This window comes from Agrilus planipennis, unplaced genomic scaffold (assembly GCF_000699045.2).
Source record: "Agrilus planipennis isolate EAB-ADULT unplaced genomic scaffold, Apla_2.0 scaffold17, whole genome shotgun sequence".
Taxonomy (NCBI): Eukaryota; Metazoa; Arthropoda; class Insecta; order Coleoptera; family Buprestidae; genus Agrilus; species Agrilus planipennis.
Window position 1 is genome coordinate 276125 of NW_020439021.1, and position 22642 is coordinate 298766.

Consider the following 22642-nt stretch of genomic DNA (forward strand, 5'->3'; position numbering starts at 1 on the left):
ATTTTTTTTTTTTAATTTTTAAAAATAATACACTTCCAATATGATTTATACTCCTAAAACTGTAATAGATTTATGAGTTTTATTTTATAGTTTTAATAATATAAAAACCTAAGCAATGTGAAACTGGCTGTTTATCCAGGAGTCCCTTTTAGGGTCAACTAAACTGTAATTTATTTTCTTTCATTTTTTTGTCGAACATTTTATGGAAATTTAACCGCAATACTCGTGTACATACTTAATATATATGATTCTTTAAAGGGTACCTACTTAATGTTACCAACATTTCCTGTGCTTTAATAATAATTGTAATATCGTACATATAAATGCATGTACGGTAGTGAATTTACTCTGAGAGTGCTGTAACGTTTTGAATGCTTCAAGAGCACTTAAGCCGCGACAAATTTTGAAGCTTAAACAGTAAATAGGACACATCGTTTCGTTTTCTTCTGGATGCTTCGCTTATTCGGTACTTTAGGGGTCTTTATATACAAAGTAGGTTTTTATGAACCTTCGAATTTACCCTTTAGAGACGATGTAACATGCATACTACTTAGAGTGAACAGGACAAACATAAAAAGATCAGGAATATGAAAATATAAATCTATTACAAAATTGACTCAATATCCTAAGATCGTCAGACTAAGACAGGTTGGACATACACTTCCACACATTCCTATACTGAGCTAATCTTCGTATCTCCCTAAAACTAGAACAACCCACATCCTTAATTATTTGTGAACAGTAATCTAATCTAGGTCTACCTCCACTCCTCTTAACTCCTGTTTCTACATTTAATATGTCTTTAGCGGGCCTTAATTGGAAGATGATGCCTTGATGATAGGACAACTTCCTCAGTTTACATACGTGGGAATGTATATATTTACATAGCAAGGAAACGTTAATTATTTTAAAAGAGGTTTTGGCTAATGAGCGAATAAGGACAAGTATAACATCTGAAGAAGAACAATGTTCTGTGAAAGGGTGAATACCATCTGTAGAAATTCATTAGTGGTTGCTAAGGTCATTTTCGATGAAAGATATCGGCGTGTCAAATTGAACCCAGATGATAGACACATATATGTATAGAGTACATAAAGAAACAGTNCTTAGAGTGAACAGGACAAACATAAAAAGATCAGGAATATGAAAATATAAATCTATTACAAAATTGACTCAATATCCTAAGATCGTCAGACTAAGACAGGTTGGACATACACTTCCACACATTCCTATACTGAGCTAATCTTCGTATCTCCCTAAAACTAGAACAACCCACATCCTTAACTATTTGTGAACAGTAATCTAATCTAGGTCTACCTCCACTCCTCTTAACTCCTGTTTCTACATTTAATATGTCTATGACTAGTCCCTTCATTCAATCTATCTTGCCTATTTCTTATTGATTTCCATAGAGTCACCTGCTCTCCTATTTTTTCTAAGATCTCTTCATTTCTAACCTTCTCTATCCACGGTATTCTCATCATTTGCCTGTACCACCACATTTCGAACGCTTCTAACCTTTTCTTTTCCACGGCGCCCATTGTCCATGTTTCGCACCCTTACAACGACGCGCTCCAAACATACATCTTTAACAACCTTTTTCGAATTTCCAAACTAACCGTTCGCGAGCATAGAAGTGACTTCTTTTTATTGAAGGCGATTCGACCCTGCTCTATAGTCTGCTTTATATCCCTACCACTCCTACCGTCCTGACTTATCTGACTTCCTAGGTACCGAAAATCACCCACTTTTTCTAATTTTTCGTCTCCTATCTTTATATTCGCTCTTACTACCCTACTTTTTCTTTCCTTGTGTACCGGTATTTTTCTTTTACTTTTATTTATTTTCATTCAATACTGTTTTGTCAATTCCGTTTCCATTTTATTTAATGCTATCTCTAACCCGTCCTTGCTAGATGCTAATACTGCTATATCATCTGCAAATCTAAGCATACTAATCTTTTGCCCCTGTATATCTATCTCTAATACAGTTGTCCTGTATTTAATGATATTGCTTGGTAAAAAAGTAGCGGTGACGGTATATATCCTTGTCTGAGTCCCTTTTTAAAAATTGACTGTCGCTCACAAAAATTTAAAATTGCTTCTTAACACATGAGAGTTGCAATAAGTTAAAATTTACTTTTTGTAATTTCTCTTATTCGTGTCACCAAAAGAACAAATTGATAAATGTGATTGGCAGGAATTAAAAAATGCTATTAATGAAAATTGTGGTGCTATATTTTCGTGACATATTACGAGAAATGTCAGAAACGGTCGTTTGCGAGAATGACAAATGGAAAAGTGGAAACCGTAAGACGTAGGTAACACATACCAGAGGAAAAGTTGTACCTGTCATTTTCCCTGACCGCTGACAAATAAGATTATGACTTTTCACTGCACGAACAACTTTAAGAAAAGCGTAAATCGTATTAACAAAGAAGGTAATATAATAACATAATCGTAAACCCGTATGTAGGTACCTATTGACTGTAGAAATAAAACGAAACTGATTGACATTTTTTTAGTTTGGCTTAAGCCCAGAATAACAATAAGGTAGCTAGGATCAGCAGAGAGTTGTAACGGAAATTGAATTACAAATGAATGCAACGTTTGCTAGCAATTAAGAGAAGTTCAAATTAGAAAGTCTGAGAATTTGTTATAGTAATGAAGTAAAAGCAGAAGATGAAAGAAAACGCCGCATTGAAGCTTCTTCAAAGACAAATTCATTAAAATCAAAATAAAGGGTACGACGCGCCCTACTTTAATTTTACATGGAAAACACATTTGGATATCTCTACCTATAATTTTTACCTAAGCGTGTAATTACAGAAATAATGCTACAATCATTTCGCAATCATAAAATGTATGCTACATCACTACATAGTATAAAACAAAGTCGTTTTCCCGCTGTCTGTCCCTATGTATGCTTAAATCCTTAAAACTACGCAACGGATTTTGATGCGGTTTTTTTTTAAGATAAAGTGATTCAAGAGGAAGGTTTATATGTATAATACATGCATAATATAGTAGGAAAACACTGATAATTTTAGAGATTTCTAATGTGATGTCGTAAATAAACACATTTTTGCGCTTACATTGCAAACGCTGGCTAAACCCTACGAGATAGATCAAAATAATGTACTACAATATTGTACATCTTAAAAGGGTCTACAAAAAAGTCCGCGATGGTATATGTCTATCTCTTAGGGATAACCCACAATAACCATTTTTTATCCTTTACTTTTTATGAGAAATAATGACTTATTTACGAAGCGATTGTAGGCAATACAGCATTAATTCTTATCCAATTAAGTACCTTAAATACATTGTGCATTTAATATAGATCAATATGGCCCTTTACAACATGTAATTTAAACGAATATTTTCGAAGATATTACAGATTTAAAATGCAGGGACATAGCGGTTGCGGCGGTACCGGCCGGGAGGCCGGTTTGTATTGTCTAATGACAAAAAAAACTGTGAATGTTGTATATAAAGACATTCTGTAGTATATGTAGTATGTTCAGGGGGTATCTTTTGAAGATTTTCCTTTCTCGATTATAATCTAAACAAAACAAAAATATATTTAGTATCAGCATTGCACCCGTACGAACGTGGGGCGGGTCACTAGTGTATGTATAATTATTATATAGAGGTAAAGAAAAGTCATATACAGGGAGGCTGTTTAATTTAATTGTATTGCGGATCTTGTATAAATATTTAACATAATCTGGGATATTTATTTGAATGTAACTGTTAATAAAACGCATCAATTTAAATGAAAAGCAGCTTGACGAGGATAAACAAAGCATGAAGGACATGCGAGGAATACCCCGTACTGCTTGACATTTCTGGCAGTTGGCGTTAATCATATTATCAACCCCTATATCAGCAGCAACCCCCCACAGTCGCTGCCAGACAAGACATCATTTAGTCAAGGACTTGTGCTTGTATACATTCAACCTTCTCCAACATTAAACACACTAATCTGTGTCTAATTATTATTACACTATAACGTTTCTCGTATTTTAGAGCAATTTCTATAAGGTCTAACACAAAGCAGAAGGTTAAAGATAAAGCTTTCGTATGTATTTTAAAGATTAAAGGTTCAGTTTTAAAAAAAGATTTTATAAATATGTACATGCCGTCGTAATAATTTGATTAGGCAAAGCTTTCAAGATAAACGTTTGGGAGTGAAATATTTTGTTCGGATAGTCTTGAAGTAACATTTCATATAAAAATGATATACAATTTTGTTGGGGAGCATTTTGACATTGCAAGGGCGCCAAATCCCTTTCTTATGTTGATGATAAATACGAGGACGACAAGGAACATTTTGGGGTGGCGAATGAAAGGTCAGTGTCAGCAATCTCTAAGGGAAAGAGGCTTCAGTGTATTTATATATAATCAATACCATCTCAACGTTGACAAATTAATAAATCAATAAAACGGCTAACATAAAAAGTGAAACCAATAATAATAGATACATTTTATTTAAAGATCTATCTAAAGCTAAATTATTTACCATTGTTATAATGTACTACTTAATATAAAGGAACCAGCGATTACTGTAACTTTTATCGCCATTACGATTATTACTACTATAGTAGTGATAAGGGCTTCTTTAAACTTAAGTTTTGTTTTGTTTTAGCATTTTACACTCAGTTTACAACTCTTTTGTAATACAGGTGCGAAAACAATGTTTACGGTGTCCCTGCGTGGCTAAGAGATTGAAGTTATTTAAGTAATTGCTTTGTTATTTACTTGATGGCGCGAACCACTTTGGATAATGTGGCAAATGTCGTATTTTTCTTGGGATATTGATTGCCCAGCGAATCGGTAAGACCCGTGAGCGACTTTTTCCAAAATCGGGATGCAGGATCGATGATGTCAAAAGTAACCTCCGCGAAACCAGCGTTAGAACATGGGAAATAAATTTAGTTTTCGTATGAATTTATCTAAATCGTTCGCATTAGTAGTTGTTAAGAGCTATACTTAATTAATTAGGATATTTAGCTGGAAGATCTAGAGTGAAACTTATTAGACCTAACCAAATAAGGGAATGCGTAGGAGCTCCTTTAGTTAAGTAATAAATAAAATCAATATATAGTCATTACGCATTGGTATCCTCAAACTATCCTACACCTTCTACCTCTACATTTTATTCTATTATTAATGAATAAGATTCAATACTATTTTGTTTGAATATTGTCAAAATCCGATATTTTCCCTTAATGGTAGTTTGAATGACATACATATGTCTCTTAGAAATTGGGGATAATTTACTAAAGAGTCCAACAACATTCTACAAGAATAACTTTTTTGACCCCCATTCAAAAAAAAAACCGATGTGGTAGGTGATTTTATTGTAAAATATGAATAACTTGAACTGAGTACGATAGATGAAGATTTTTCACCAAAACATATGCATTTTGTAAAAGACTTACTCGTTCATCTAGAAAAGTATGTACATATCTTTAAGACAGTAATGTAATCAATTAAATTTTTGTTCCTTTTCGTTGGCTAAACAGTAAAGAACAAATGATTTTTTTGGCGTTGGTGTGAAGTAACGAATGCATACGGCTTTTAAACGTTTGAATAAAGCGTTTCAAGCTATATACAGTAGTAAATGTTCATCATCACAAAGATAGGTGTCAAACATGCTTTGCTTACTGCTACATTAATATTCAGTAGCTAACAAACTAAAAAAGAGTGAGAAATTCAAACAAACATGCAGACACGATGCGGACCGGAATTTGTTTGTTTAGACAACTTCCGAGGGTAGAAGTCCTGGCGAGACGAGATAATAATAGAACAAATTTGACGCCTTCCTATTTTATTGCCACATGATGAATGTTATTCTGGTTATATATGGAAAAATAACGCCATTGTTTTTCTTTATTAATGTTGCATTTAAAATCGGAAAGAAATGTACAAAATTAAACTAAATAAAGCACTAGATATATCCCAAAATTAAACAAAAATGATTAGTAGCTTTAATCCTGCTTGCAGGAAGAAATATTTTATTTTTGTCAAAGTATTAAGAGATCAATAAGTAATTGGTTAATAAAGTTTCTCTTTCCACAAAAGAAACAGCTTAAAATATTGAGTTCGGTGTCTCTAATCAGTACAATTAATTTTTCCTTTGAGAAGTGAAACAAAAAGAAGTTAAAAAGGTTATCATCAGACAGGCTGGGCTAATTATGCTGCTGGTCCGTTAGTTGTCCATCAAAGATTTCGTTTCTGTATAAAATCATCCGCCTCGTTGCGTTAGTTTTGCTTTAGCTTTTCTTACAAAGAAAACTCGGTCCGGCGATGAAAGCTCTACCGGCCCAAAAGCTCACGGATGATAAACTTTTTTTTATCACTATTTGAAATGTCTCTTCGGCTGTGAGGCTTTTTCTTATTTTTACAGACAATAACATTTAATAGTGCAGTAGAACAATATAAACATTTAATCTCTAAAACAATCTTTATTAAGGAACCTTCCGCAGTTTAAATACAAGTTGTCAAGTTCTTGAGGCGTTTTAACTATATTTTTTGAACTACATTTAGAACCTTCTAAAAAAAGGAAATCTAAAACTAAAACAGACATTTAAAACTAAAACACATGATTGAAATACGAATAGTTCAATTTACAGTTATAAAATGTTTAATTCGCTAAAAGTTGCAAGACTCTTCCCCGTTTTATTATAATTTTAAATAACATTCGGCATTGCAGTTTTTGGTAAACACATTTGATGAGCGATTTTTATATATTTTTTTGTAGTTTAAATGAATCATAAGAAGTTTTCGATAAGATATTTCAATTGTATTTGGCAAGCTATTTTTTCCTCTTTCTTTGAAGAAGATTTATACCGAAACGAAAGGTACATGAGTGAATAATTGTAATAAAACAAATAAATATTTTTTTTTACTTACCGACTATAGTTATCAACACTTATAAAAATTAACATTTTTAATATAAAATCCACGTGAAAGAGTTTAAAATTTCCACTATAAAAAGGTCCTCAGTTCCTGTACGGTACCGCATTCACTTCACCAGCACCAACAGCTACTGCTGTAATACTGTTACTGTAGCAACAGCGTGCCTCTCGTACTAATCCTCGAAGGATAATGATAATAATAATACTAACGGCAATGGCACGCCGCGTTTCAAACGTGACGAAGGATTGCCGGCAACTGACGGCGCCTTTCCTTTCGCGCCAAGCGGTCTGCAGCGTTCGCCGACGTCGGTCGACGTCGCACGCGTCCCCGGAAGGTAGTTTTGATGACGAAACGGGGTGCGTCGGTGTGCGCAAGAACCCGATCGATCGCAGAGCGTCGTCGTTCGACGTCGATGGTGGCGTTGCTCCCGACTACTACGTACAAACAGCCCAGGATCGAGGAAATTGTCGAGGATTTCGCCTTACAGACACAGAAAAACTAGTGACAGGAAGAATGCGGAGTTCGACCGTAGCAATTGCACTTTTAAAGCTTGTTTCGATGCATCCGACTACTGTACTGTCTATATAGACCATCCTTCCTTTTTTTTTTACAAATACCACTCGCCGAACTCAATTCCACTTCCTCTTCCAGTAAATACTTTTTATTATGGAGAATGGAAATATTTAAGGACAATTCCATTTAGCCGAAACTTTTTTAAATTGTACAGAATAATTCTTAACTACAGTTATAGTAGCAGATTTTATTAGCACATAATAATCTAATAAAAATGTCATTGAGCTTTCACAGGTATAAACATATATCGGAATTAATATGCGGTACATACACGTGCAAGTAGATATACACACGAACATGTTCTAAGGTAGGTACCTTCGATAGCAATCTGGCTTCCGTAGAAGGTTTCGTAATTGTTTCCGGAAGGGATGACAGGCTATTTCCGAATCCAATAAAACGAATTCTTTAAAATCCCACCTCAGATTTTTTAATCGAGGAATCTGTCCTTTCGACGATCGCGTCAGCTACAGCCGCTTTTATTAGTGAATACTTTACTTCAAGGTGCTCCGGTTGGCGAAATTTTTTACATGCCGAAACAGCATCAGCGCGAATCGAATTGCGACCGGTATTTATATGTACCAGGTCTGTCCAAAAAGTATCGCGAATTTTTTGTTTTTCAAAAGTTATTTTGTCCTCTGCAGAGTAATCCCACCAGGTATTATACACTTGTGCCAACGTTTTTCCCAATTCCCGAAGCACTTCAAAAAATTATTTTCTGTGATCTTGTTCAGCTCCTCCTTCGATGTCTTCTTTATCTCCTCAATCCTAGCGTAGCGTCGTCCTTTCCTGGTCCTCTTCAGTTTCGGGAACAAGAAAAAGTCACAGGGGGTCACATCTGGGGAATACGGTGGCTGCGGCATTATTAGTGTGTTGTTTTTCGCTACAACTTTGAACACAAGCAACGATGTGTGAGCAGGGGCGTTATCATGGTGCAAAAGCCAATTTCGTTCTTCCACAAATCCGGGCGTTTCTGGCGGATTGCTCCACGCAAATTGCGCATCACTTGCAGGTAATATTTCTTATTGACCGTTCTACCCTGTGGCAAGAACTCATGATGCACCACACCCGTGCAATCGAAGAAAACTGTAAGCAAAACCTTCACATTCGATCTAACTTGGTGCGCTTTTTTGGTTTTGGTTAGTGCGGTAGCTTCGGTTGGGATGATTGATCTTTGGTTTCCACATCATAACCATAAACCGATGATTCGTCATTAGCTATGACCTTCTGCGGCAAATTTGGATCGTCGCGGATAGAGTCCAATAGCTCCTTAACAATGTTAATGCGATGCCGTTTTTGGTCGAAATTGAGCAATTTTGGTAGGAATTTCGCGGCGACTCGTCTCATGCCCAAATCACTGGTAAAAATGGAATATCAGAAGGCAATCGATATGTTTGGGTCCTCACCAACTTCTTTAACAGCAATTCGACGATTGGCCAATAATCTTCTTCATCTCATCAATGTTTTCGTCGTTCACATCTTCTTGGTCCTCTAAGAACATTTTGTACAAGGTACCTTGGAAACATGAGTACCAACATAACGCCATAAAAAAAATTGAAAATCGACTATACGTCACCCGCGGAAATTCAAAATTTGCAATACTTTTTGAACAGACCTCATGAATGTGTGTGACGCCTGCTGCTATTTAAAATCAAAACGATTTGGTCGGTAACCTCGTCGTTTTGACTTTCTCAAAAACTTGACGACTCAATATGTACTAATCATAAGTTCGGCGACCCCGATTTTAAACGACTGTGTCGTTAAATAAACTAGAGATAAAGGGGTACATTAACAACAAGCACCTGGACGAAGTACAGTGTTCTCACTCGGGCCAATTAACAATTTATCCGAGAATATCCTGTAAAGTAATTATTAAAGAAAAGCTGTCCTTTAAATGATGAGAAACGATCAAAATTTATTTTAATTTATTACACACAGTATAAATTTATTCTTGTTATAACATGTCGTCGGTAATTGGTCAGAAAATGTGTCTTGTCAATCAGTGACGAAAAAAAAACGCGTACTTTATTATTTTCAATTTTACCTACATTTTATTCGTTACAGTTTTCGAAGTAGGCATACAGATAAGTACCTATAATTTTCTTTCAGGGCTGGTTTAGTTTATAAAACAGAATGGTCATTCTTTTTGATCGGTCATGTCCCTAGACAAAAATTTTCAGTCTCTCTCCAGTCTCTCAGAGTCTTTCAGCGTCTCTCACAGTCTCTCAGTTACAACCTAGATGTTTTTATGGATCTGTCACAGTCTCTGTATGAGAGACTCGAACGATAAAATTGTTAATTCACAAAAACGAATCTCTCACAGAGAGACTGAATGAATAAAACTGAAAAACTGAGAGACTCGAGTCTCTCGTAGAAAGACTGGGATCTCTGAAATATGTTGAATTTTAATCATGTCTATCGAGACACCACTTATTGAGAGATTCGAGTCTCTCGTTTAGAGACTGGATACGAAATGAGGATCTCTCTATGAGCGACTCGAGTCTCTCGTTCAGAGACGCTAAACAGTTTTTTCGACAGTCTCTCTCAGCAACACCAGAGAGACTCGATGAGAGACGGAGACTCGAGTCTCGCTTTCAGAGACTCTGAGAGACTGAACATGTTTATCTCGGGGTGTCCTTCTTTATTTTTAGGTATTTCAGTCCTGCCGAATTTTGACTATCTCTTCCTACCTATAAACATCAAAAAGGGAGAAGGTTTTTATATGTATTGTATCCTGAATTTCACCCATTATAATTGACATTTTGTTATATACGTATGTGCTTAAGTATAGTACTACTTTTATAGAACAGCTTGGAATATCTAATGCTTACCTATCTATAGTGATGTAAATTTTATGGCATCTACTAATGTATACACCTGAACAAGACTCTTAAAGCCGACTATGGTGTAAATAAAAGTTAATAAAACCAGTCGATTTATTGCTACATGATATGGTGCTTACAAATGTGCATAAATAAAACGGCTATTGTCGTATGTTACAGATACGTTTGCTTTTATGTAAAGCACCTACCTGCATTGGTCGAAGCTAAAAAAGCAGAAAATTTATTGCAATCGCCTTGTACAACAGTTGAAAAACAAACGATTCAAGGCTGATGGCGAATTGTTCTTCGGTATGCGAGGTGTTACATTTTAATGGCGAGTGTAATAACAATAATTTAAATTGCATTCCGAACATCCATTGTATTTCGCCGGCGTGGTAAAAGACGTCCAAGGAAATGCATGAGTCATCCTAAGACATTAATCGAGGGGATAGCGACGAACGCATCTTCCAAGTCTGGCTTATGTATTTCCTAGTAAATATCCAGACAGACGATTGTGAACATTTATTTGCCACATCGACGACTGAGTCATTCGCTGGCGACACGGCACCGTGACGTCTTGCACCCCCTTTTTCGATGGATTTTTACAAGAATTCAAGAAAAATGGAAGAGGTATGCAGGCGCCACGATGCCATTGAAATTCCATGGGGATTTTGTTCGCTTTGTAAATGCATACGCGTCTAATATAAAAATACACCGGAAAAAAGCCGAATAATAAATCCTGAAATCGTGATAATTTAAATGCATAAAGTGTATAAAGACGTGAAATTTTTGAATCGGTAGATTTATTGCTTTTATAACCGTAGGATTCAAAAAATATGACAGAAAATGTGGGAAAATATTATCTTACGTATTTAAAGTTGACGGATGCTTTTGCAAAAGTAATAATAGTACACTAATAAACTATAAAAGTATGAGCTTTTTACTTTCTCTATATCTACAAGCATTTTTTCTTGTAGCTATTTATTTGTAGGTTCTCCTTTCTCCCAGCTGGATACAAAACGTACAACTGTACAAATTAATTGATTTAATAACTGTTTTTTTTTTGTTTTGTTCTCTGCAAAAGCGATTTTCTTCTGCCTTCTTTCGATTATATTATAAACTTCCATTGTGGAAGGTAATGAAGAACTCGATGACTTTGTTTGATTATTAAGGACAGCCAATGAATTTATTTCTTCGATAGAGACGTATCTCCAAAATATCCTTAAACGTAAGGTATATTTGGTGGTAATAGTGATTATAATGTAAAATATACATTAGAAATATGATGGAAAGCCTGAAGATAGGGCGGAAGATAATCCACAACCTCCTTTTTGGAACTTTGGGAATGGGTAGGTGGTGGTACTTGGGGAGAAACAGGAGTCTAAATGATGTTACGAAATCTGACGTATTAGATTATTGACTCTCATTCCCAGGATACTTAAAAATAGGCTGAACAGGACTATCCGCCCTACCTTCCGGCTTTGCATACAAGTACTTACGAATGACTATTCGCCCACCATTATTAGTTACTGGTTTTGTATGTTTTTTTCACGTCTATTTGCACTTCGTCTTTGACACTTACTTTTTTATTTTTATTTTTATTCGATTGTACACAATTAACGTTAAGGAGTAATAAAATGAATTAATGATCAGATCTTAATGCTTTCGAACGTACCAAACGTAACATGTCATCCGATATAATGCTTTGATAGCATCGTTATATTGCAAATAGAGCTTTACGTTTTGTTAGCTTGTCAGGTGTAATATTCTGCGTTCGTGACTTCTTCTTATAAATCCCACCGAGCCGTTTGACTCGATGCAATAAAACGAAATAATAATATCAGCTTTATCGGTTACTGTGCACATTGTGCTTCGAGTTTTCTTTTACTGTATTCGTTTAATATCTTCTTACGAAGCCTGACAATCTACAAGTCGTAACTTGTTATTATACCTTTAATATTTCCAGTGCCGCCAATCTTATCTCATATATTTTACAAAATACAATGTGTAGTCGCTTCAATTTAACTTTGCCGGTTTTGGATTGTAACGTCAATATTGTAAATCTTTTACTTCATTATTTATTACTGGAACAATAAATTTACTAAGCCATATACCTACCACAAGGAAGAGAAAGATAACCTTATCTTTGTCGGCTAGTCGCAGGTTATGAACACTGCTGGTACTTAATAAATTTTGTGCATCATTCTCTCTATTCACACATTTTGTAGAGTTGGTCTCTGTTTTATTACTATACCACCGACTGTTTCATGAATCTTAAATAAATTATAGACCGAGCGACATGGCCTAGAGCCTAGAGATTTAGACCATTGCTTAGCTTCGGGAGGAAGTCGGGGTCCGTCTGTTTTGATCCAAGTTTTTTTTTTGTAGTTTCCTTCGATCACTTACTGGCACAGTAATATTCCACAGATGATCTTTCATTCTCTTCTGTCTTCATTTCATCCGTAAAATCTTTCTCACCCGAACCACCACCCACCCATTCCAAAAGTTTTTACAAGCATTAAAAGAGAGACACACTCTGCAAACTGTTTTAATAAAAAAAAACATGAAGAAATGTTTGTTACCTGCGACTAGTCGAGAATGACAAGGATATCTTTCTCTTGCTTGTAATAGGTATGCGGGTTAGTAGACGGTTCAGTTAGCTTTCTGCATTAAGAGAAGTTGCGATTTCTTTGCTTTCGATTTTGGCTTCAGGGATGCACGTAAAAGATTAAAGGAGTCTGTAGACCTCTCCTGTATATCTTAACAAAAGCGATTCCATTCTATCGTTATGCAACTATTACTTAATCCAGGCTTATAATAATCTTGCCGTTTCGTATTCATTTCTAATTTACAATCTTATTATTGTGTAGGTGCTTTTGAAATGAAATGAAGTCCTCTGTGACATTTGAGTATTGTACCGTTCTACTTCACTTAGTCATACCTCATAACGTTCTCGTTGTGAGCAGTTAACAAGTCGACGTTATTTTTATTTGCCTAGGAGGCTTCGCGATTCAACGTGGCGTCGTTATGATAGTGAATATCAAGACTTTTGGCATTAAACATCTGAGACCCGCCACGTTTCGCACGATATTAGACACACATATAATTCACGGCTTAGTAACGAAGGGAATGTCAACATAATAAATGGCGATGGTGAAAAGTATTCTGCGTTGCCTTTTCCGTGGACGTAACGCCGCGAGCGTCGTCGGCGCCCCGACGCTCCTCTCATTCCAGTTTGCATGTCGAACGTCACAGTCGTCTTTGTTTTTTGAGATTAAGAAAAATGAGGGAGGGTGTTCACCCTGGAGTAACTAATTGAGGTTACGCGTTGACATTTTCAACATACGTTTATCAATGTTCTAAATAATAATTAACACTTTTAATTGAATAATTGTATATTGTAGCAGAAAAGCGTCAAAGAGGTTGATGTTTTGGGCTGTGTTGCCGTGTCCTTTGCTTAACTGACACGAACGTTTCCCTATACTTGGCAGATGACATCTTCAGTGCGTTCCGTATCACAGTCCACGCTTTATATATAGGGTTATTCGGAAAGTCATTTCGTTTTTTCCCGACAGAGAATTTAATTGTATTCTTTTGCACCTAACTTCACATTTAAGCCGTATAATTTTTATATGCTTTGAGAGCTCATATAGCAAGGCTTGTGTGTGAAAAATTCCAATTAATTCTACGCAGTGGTTTTTGGTTGGTGCCCTTTTAAATATGGAGAGCGATAAGCAGCATTTTCGACATATCTTACTGTTTTACTACAGAAAGGGTAAAAATGCTGTTCAAGCCAGAAAGAAATTGACTGATGTGTATGGAGAAGGTGTGTTGACAGTACGCCAGTGCCAGAACTGGTTCGCTAAATTTCGATCCGGCAATTTTGATGTCGAAGATGCACCACGTTCGGGAAGGCCGGTTGAAGCTGATAAAGACGCGATAAAGGCATTAGTTGATGTGAACCGGCGAATAACAACACGTGAGATCGGATTGAGGTTAAATTTATCAAATTCAACAGTTTATGACCACTTGAAAGGCCTGGGATTATCCTCGAAGCTCGATGTATGGGTTCCCCATGTTCTCACAGAGAGAAATCTGTGTCGCCGCATTGACGTCTGCGATTCGCTTCTCAAACGTCACGAAAATGATCCGTTTTTGAAGCGCATCATCACTGGGGACGAAAAATGGGTTGTATACAACAACGTCAAACGCAAGAGGTCATGGAGCAAAAAAGATGAACCGGCTCAAACCATTTCCAAAGCCGATATTCACCAAAAAAAGGTGATGCTGTCTGTTTGGTGGGATTTTAAAGGAATCGTTTTTTTTTAGCTTTTACCGGATAACACAACGATTAATTCGGAAGTCTACTGTCATCAGCTGGACAAACTGAATGATGCACTTCAACAGAAAAGGTCAGAACTAATCAACAGGAAAGGTGTAGTGTTTCACCAAGACAACGCGAGACCTCACACAAGTTTGGTCACTCGCCAAAAGCTTTTACAGCTTGAATGGGATACAATGCTACACCCACCATATTCTCCAGACCTGGCACCATCGGATTATTATTTGTTCCGGTCACTCCAAAATTTTTTAGACGGTAAAACCTTCACCTCAAATGAGGAGGTCAAAAACCTCCTCGATCAGTTTTTTGCCAGCAAAGACCAAAAATTTTATGAGCGTGGAATTATGCTACTACCAGAAAGATGGCAAAAGGTGTTGGACCAGAACGGTCAATATATAATTTAATAAAGTATTTGTTTGTTATACCAAAACTGTCTTTCATTTCCACAAAAAAAAACGAAGTAACTTTCCGAACAACCCTATACATATGTCTTCAGCTGTTTTACTGCTAAATAGTTCTCAAAAATATCAACTGCGTCCGTCGGTTGAATAAATCACATTGTGATGCAATGCATTAATATAAATTAGAATTTAAACTGAAAAAGTGAACGTCCGGTTTTTTCTTTTTGTGAAATAAGCGGCTGGAATTTTTACGATACGGCTGTCAGAACTGTACACCTTTTGTTGTATTTACATATGTATGTTATGGAATTATATATTACCAGTAGATACATTTAATTGGTTAATAATAGTAGTAGTAGCAGTAGTGCCTAGTGGTGTATTCCAGGTGTTGTTGTTTTGAGTTCATTTTACAGATGCCCTCCTGCAGTTTAGTAGGCCGGACTAGGGTTAGCGTTAGTTAGTATGCGGACAAACGGACCAGGACCTACGACAAGGTGTTCGTTTTCAAAATTATCACGTCCAGCCATTAATAATATGCGTGCATCTGTTGGTATATGTATAGTAATGTGTAGCTTGTTGAGTATCTGGACTGTCTCGAAGGGCGGAAATGGCACATAAGATTATTTAAATGAATCTGACAGCGTGAAATAGGTAAGCGCTTTATGTGAAGAAAATTATGTAAGAAAAGCCAAAATTTTCTTAAAAAAATCATCGCCATGCATATATTGAATTTTCCTGTAAAATATGATATTGATAATTTTTTACAATAAAATTCTAATCTTACAAATTACAGTAGCTTACTTTGCAAGTCTAATTTGGAATTTTGAAGGATATAAAGCACAAGGTCGAGTCGTCTTCAATAAAAAGAAGCACTTGTATGCTCGTAAACGGGTAATTTAGAAATTAGAAAAAAATTGTAAAAGGTGTATCTGCAGTGCGACGCTATACGGGTGCGAAACATAGACACTAAGCGCTGCGAAAAAGAACCATATTCTACACGAAACTCTATCAAAGAAAAAGACGATAAACCTCTTATTTTAATATAAAATATTAATGTGAAAATTCGTTTGTCGAATTTTTTACCCACTACAAACTACCGAGGGTTTGACAACAGCAACAATTTTTCCTCATTAGATTGTTTGTAGTGAGTAAAAAATTCGACAAATGAATTTTCATAAATAGTATTCTCCTATTTATATTCTTATTGCTCAAAAACAAGAATGAATTCAATTTTATTAAATTACTCATTAAATACTATAAAGTTTTTCTACAACAACTTTAGGAAATAATTTTAGTTTCTATTAATATTTATCTTTTGTTAGGTTTAATAGTTTGCTGTTTCGCATAAGTATGTCAATTTTTTTTTTAAGTACAAATTTTGTAAGCCATGATATTACCGTTTTCTTATTAAGAGGAAACCCGAGTATAAAAGCTATAAACACGTAATTGAGATAGACCTTTGTAGAAGGTCCTCTTAGAAGGACAAATCCCGTAGGTTCTTCTAGCAGGACAGTCGGCTTGTCTTTCTTGGTGAAAACTGAAGCTTTTTCCGGCAAGACAATCATTAAGGATTGTAAATGATAACAATTTCTATTTTTTACTGTTGCTTATCATTATTTTATCTCTTATTTATACCTCAAAAGAATCTTATTTAAAAGTTAGTCAAGGATTTTTAAAATATTATAAATTCCTTTATCTTTTAGTTTACCTGATAATAACAACATTTAATTAAATAATTTTTAACTAACTGTAACTTTTTCAATAAATCGAAAACGAACAAAATTTTCACATAATATTTCCTTACCCTTGTAATCCTGAAGGACTTAGACTTGCATAACAAGCGATTAAAAGATTAAATTATCAAATTAGGCTTTGCGATTTACGGAGTGAGCAATTTCTTTTTACGAGAATTTCTGTATCGTGTTCTCGCGCTTATCAGTGAAAGGTATGAGGTAAAGGTAAGCACCCTCCGATAGTAATTAGTAAAAGTATTGCGTGTCCGCGAAACTTTTAACAACCGCAGTTTGTGTTACATCCGCGTAGTTGGAAAACGTTCAGAAACACGGAAAGCCGTCAAAACAGCATCGAATTAGCCGACGAAGAACGTTGAAAAGACCGGAAACTTTCTTGTTCGATTTCAACAAAAGACTTAGAAAATGTCTGAAAATAGTTATATACATACGTCAGCAGCTGCAAGTAATCACGTATTTTGTACACTCAAAAGCTTTCACTTTAAAAAAATTGCATTGTAAACAGGGTTACTTAGGAACATATTAGAAACAGAAACAGGATTTAAAGAGAGGCAGAAACACCTAGATTATCTATATTCTTTGTTTTGCTCTTCATTTCAGTAGGTCACAATTATTTAAGAAAAATATTCTTACCAGTTGCTAAAACTTGTTTGATAACAATTTTCCCAAGCTAAAGGATTAAAGTTGATACTAAATTTCGCTTTCATGTGAAGCATTTCCTCTACGGCTTAATTTTATTTCAGGAGCAGCGACTTTCATTTGACGGAGTTATTAAAGAAGATTACAGTATTCCACAATGGTCGCATTAAAGCGACTGTATCCGATTAGTTTGTCTGCAAATAGAATTTTTCTGTGTCCCAGTTTGCAGCAGGTGGCTAACAGCCATTCTATAGACCGCAAAACGACGTGGAAAGCGCACTTCAACCCCCTGAACACGACCATACACACCACTATCGTACCTACACAATAATACATACATATATACGGCGCTGTGTGACACAGTCACAGTCACAAGTTTGCTGGAGTACACTTTAAGCAATTTTCTCATAAAGCCGTGACAGATTAGCCTACCTGCTGAATTAGTCCTAAGCGCGGAAGGGAAAAATTATGCAAGGCAAGCTAACGATCGCGTGTAACGGAGGTGCGAAACAATGTTACGAATACAGGGAGAAAAAGCTCTTGACATTTCCCTGCATTACTTTGTTTCGTTTCACTAAAGCGAGAACTCCAAAAAGTAGGGCACTGGGTTCATGCAAGGACGAAAACAAAACCGATAAAGTGAGTGTGGATGTAATCGATGCCAAAAAAAATATTAATTAAATTCCTTGAGAGAAAAGCTCCGGAGCTGCAAAACACAATTTTATAGGATTCTGTACCCCAACAGGAACTCTTATAATTTCGATCTGTCCATCCGTGTCTCGTTGTAGGTCCTACCCTCTTATTTATGTACAAATTAAAATGAAGGATATTCAGATGTAGGTAGACTAATGACAAAAAAGTAAATAATGAAAGTTTTTAGAAGATTTTCTTTATCTGACCCTATTGGGTGGGTTCTTAAAAGATATGTTTTGTTTAAAGTAAAAGGATTTATTAGAAACCTTCTCTTCGGTCATCAAGGTGACCTAATTTCTCATTTGTAGATTGCCGATGTTAAGTATCTTAAAGAAATCCTGAATGTGGCCTATAGTAGGTCTCTTTAAAGCTAAAAATTTAGAAAACATCTTGAAGGAGAGTTTTGACGAGAACTCAGCACCCTAATACCACAATGTACCTAGTATATGGATCAAGTCAAAATTAAAATTATGGTGCGAGTCTGTCGTCATATAATCCATTTATTGTTGTTTGTATTTTATTAAATTACTTCTTCCTTGATAACACTTTATTTTTTTTTTACAGGTACCTCAACATCTTACTTTTCTTGGGGGTGAGATATATTTCACATTCTCTTATTTTTACATTGTATATATTGCCGGATGAGACCGCCAACATTTAACTTAAAATTGAACTCGTGATATGTAAACTTATTAGGCTTTAGATATTACTTTGTGCTACTAGAAGTAGTTAAAGTAAAACATGGGCTAGGTATACATTGATATAATCATAAGAACTATAACAGATGTTTTTTGTTTTAAAATAAGTAAGTACTGTTCGTTTCAAGAAGTTGGAGATATGCCCTTTCCTTTTATTAGGATTCGCCGTAGCATAATTCCAAATTCAATCATATTTGTCTGCGGAGCTCATTTCTCCACCGATCATCGAGCGAGAACTAGACAAAAGTGTACAGTACCATTTGCAAAACTATTTAAACTGCCTCGTTAAAATTTAAGAATATGCTTTATTTAAAAGCATATTTAGCCAAAAATAATAACAAGTGAATTAACTTAANGTAACATGAGATAGGGTCGCAACACGTTACAGTATTTACCCTTTGCCATCACCACCATTACCATTTTGGTTATAGTGTTATATGAAGATTGGAAAAACTTTGGCGGTTGTTGTAGAACAAAAAGAATAGCTCAAAACCCCAACGCCAAAACACGACTCTGTAGTTGTCCGAAGCACTTTTCGGTAACAAAGTTATCTTCTTCAGGGACTGAAGTAAACTTACCGAAAAGTGCTTCGGACAACTATCTACTGTCGTGTTTTGGCGTTGGGGTTTTGAGCTATTCTGTTTGTTCTAAGTTATAGTGTGAATTAGTTTCTTCTATTGGTTGACCATTCACCAGCCTTACTCAGTAGAAACCAGTTAGTTAATCCAATAATGGGTACGCAGATATAGATGACACAATTCCACGGGAAACAGTATATGAGAAAGAACTGCGGTCAAAAGGAGTTGGTGGTTTTATAAGAGTTGTCAAACAAGAGATTTCGAATGTGTTTAATACCTATGATCGTAGATAACATCTCGTATAATGTTACATGTCGTATGGATTTGCTTTTAATTGTGACTCTAATAATTGTCTTGCTTAGGCCTAACACAGGGATTACAATTCAAATGCACACCGTGTTAACTGAACTGTATTGGTAGATTATTGGGAACCTCTAACCGCTGAAACTCTGTAAATTACCCGTTCTACTCTTAATGCGCACATATACGAGGTCGTTTAATAAAGTATCACGAATTTTGTGTTTTTTTCAAAAATTATTTATTTATTCATTAATATCCATTTGGTCCCCTTCAAAGTAATCCGCACCAGATATTATACACTTGTGCCAACGTTTTTTCCAATCCACGAAGCACTTCAAAAATCATTTTTGTGATCTTGTTCAGCTTCTCCTTCGACGCCGTCTTTGTCTCCTCAATCGTAGCGTACGTCGTCCTTTCATGAGTCTCCTTAGTTTCGGGAACAAGAAAAAGTCACAGGGGCCAAATCTGGGGAATACGGTGGATGCGGATTATTAGTGTGTTGTTTTTGGTAAAAAATCCGCGCACAAGCAACGATGTGTGAGTAGGGGCGTTATCATGGCGCAAAAGCTAATTTTTGTTCTTTCACAAATCTTGGCGTTTTTGGCGGATTGCTCCGAGCAAATTGCACATAATTTGCATGTAATATTCCTTATTGGCAGTTCTACCCTGCGGTAAGAACTCACGATGCACCACGCCCCTGCAAACGAGAAAAACTGTAAGCTAAATATTCGATCTAACTTGGCGGGCTTCTTTCGGTCTTGGATAGTGCGGTAGCTTCAGTTGGGATGATTGAGCTTTGGTTTCCACGTCATAACCATAAATCCATGATTCGTAATCAGTTATAACCCTCTGGAGCAAATTTGGATCGTCGCGGACAATAGCTCATTAGCAATGTTATTGGTTGAAATTGAGCAATTTTGGTATTTCGCGGTGACCCGTCTCATGCCCAAATCATTGGTAAAAATCGAATGGCGGGAGTTAATCGATATGTCTAGGTCCTCAGCCACTTCTCTAAATTGTATACTCAAAATGCGATAAAAACTCTATTTGGACTTATCATTTGAATCTTTTTGTTTTGTTTTACAATGTAGAAAAAAGCAACCAAATGTAGAGTTATTGAAACAGTAACTTATTTTGTCTTATTGTAGCAAAAAATTTATTAAGTGCATGCAGTTATGGGACGATACAGCACAATCAAAAGTACCATTATACATGTACTGTACTCCAGTTTTGCAATTTTGATCAATTTTCAATAACTTACGACTTCCGTTTCATAAACTGTTATTAACCTGAGTGCATTTAAGCATTTCGACACGCTGTGTTACACTTCCTCAGTTATTGATAAACGGCTGTTGCTGCTACAATTTCAAAATTTCAATAAACTCGCTAAAAATAGTTTGGCAATTACTTATTACATTCGATAGGTTCAACGCACCGCTCGATGGTCGTGAGCATTTTACCGCTTTCGTTTATTTTGTCCGACAATAACCGCTAAAGTGAATGACAGCTTTATTGTAAAAAGATAGACGTCTGCCAATCGATATAGCTAAATTTTATACGTTATTTGATCACACTGAATTGTCTAGGTGTTTAATGATGAATGTATCGCTGCCAATTGAAACAGGAAAAAAACTGTAGGGTCGTTTAGGTAAATAATTACATTCAAAATAGAACACGAAATGTATTTATTTTTGAATTTACTAGCGACCCGCCCCAGCTTCGCACGGGTGCAATGCTGATACGATATATATTTTTGTTTTGTTTAGATTATTATCGAGGAGGGGAAATCATCAAAAGGCACCCCCTGAACATACTAAATATACTACAGAATGTNCAAAAAACTAATATTCATTTAGTTTAAAATAACCAGCGTGTTGTTTTGTTTTGGTCGATATGCTTACGTGCATTAAAAATAAATTAAATAAAAACCACTCCTTTCGCATCCCGTAATAATGCATTATGCCTTCTAAATAAACAATTACCTAACAGGTTAATACGTATCTTAATATCATTTAATAGAAAACAATACAGCTGATAGAGTTGTGAATTTGCGACAGTCGGAGAAGTGTGGCGCTTATGTTTAAGATAAATTCATATTTTTGTACGTGAAGTGTAACATTCCTGAAAAGCATGCTTTCACTATTCACGTTACGTAATGCTTGTACTTGGTAGAGGTCAACCGAAGCTGCCCGATCTTGTATACGTCGAATAGCTTCGGTGTAGTGTACGCTAGGTCAGTAGTATCGATTAATCAATTTGCGGGTGATAACGTAGGTTTTCGCGTCGCGTTTTTCTTTTAATTTATTGCGAACACTACGGTAAAAATGTGATGTTTGTGAAGTGGCTGATATTGGTGACATTTTCTTGTAAAAGTGATCTCAAACCAACATTCCTGTGGGTACTATGAAGAAGGCCAGTGGTGATAAAGGTAAGATTTTTCACAATACTTGCGTGTCTTTCGGAGAATATCAAATGTACTAAATAATTCTGCATACATAATTTTGTAAAATCTACAAGAAAAACGTCTGACGCATCCTTAGTTTTTCTTTCAAAAGCTAAGTAAAAACTATAATTTATATCTAACTAGTGACCCGCCCCAGCTTCGCACGGGTGCAATGCTGATACTAAATATATTTTTATCGAAAAGGGGAAATCTTCAAAAGATACCCCCTGAACATACTAAATATACTACAGAATGTTTTCATATACAACATTCACAGTTTTTTTGTCATTAGACAATACAAACCGGCCTCCCGCTATGTCCCTGCATTTTAAATCTGTAATATCTTCGAAAATATTCATTTAAATTACATGCTGTAAAGGGCCATATTGATCTATATTAAATGCACAATGTATTTAAGGTACTTAATTGGATAAGAATTAATGCTGTATTGCCTACAATCGCTTCGTAAATAAGTCATT

At 35.7% G+C, this 22642-nt stretch overlaps 1 protein-coding gene across 3 annotated transcripts in view; it reads right to left on the reverse strand.

The window, feature by feature from the left end:
* Positions 1-22642, reverse strand: part of LOC108744379 (protein tincar) — a 116204-nt gene that overhangs the window by 85973 nt on the left and 7589 nt on the right. For 2 of the 3 annotated variants that reach the window (XM_018480110.2, XM_018480108.2), the window contains exon 1: positions 6921-7171. The exons of the other annotated variant lie outside the window; for it this stretch is intronic. The gene's annotated coding sequence lies outside the window, so the exon portion shown is untranslated. Of the gene's footprint in view, positions 1-6920; positions 7172-22642 lie in introns of those variants that run through there. 3 annotated transcript variants of the gene reach the window in all.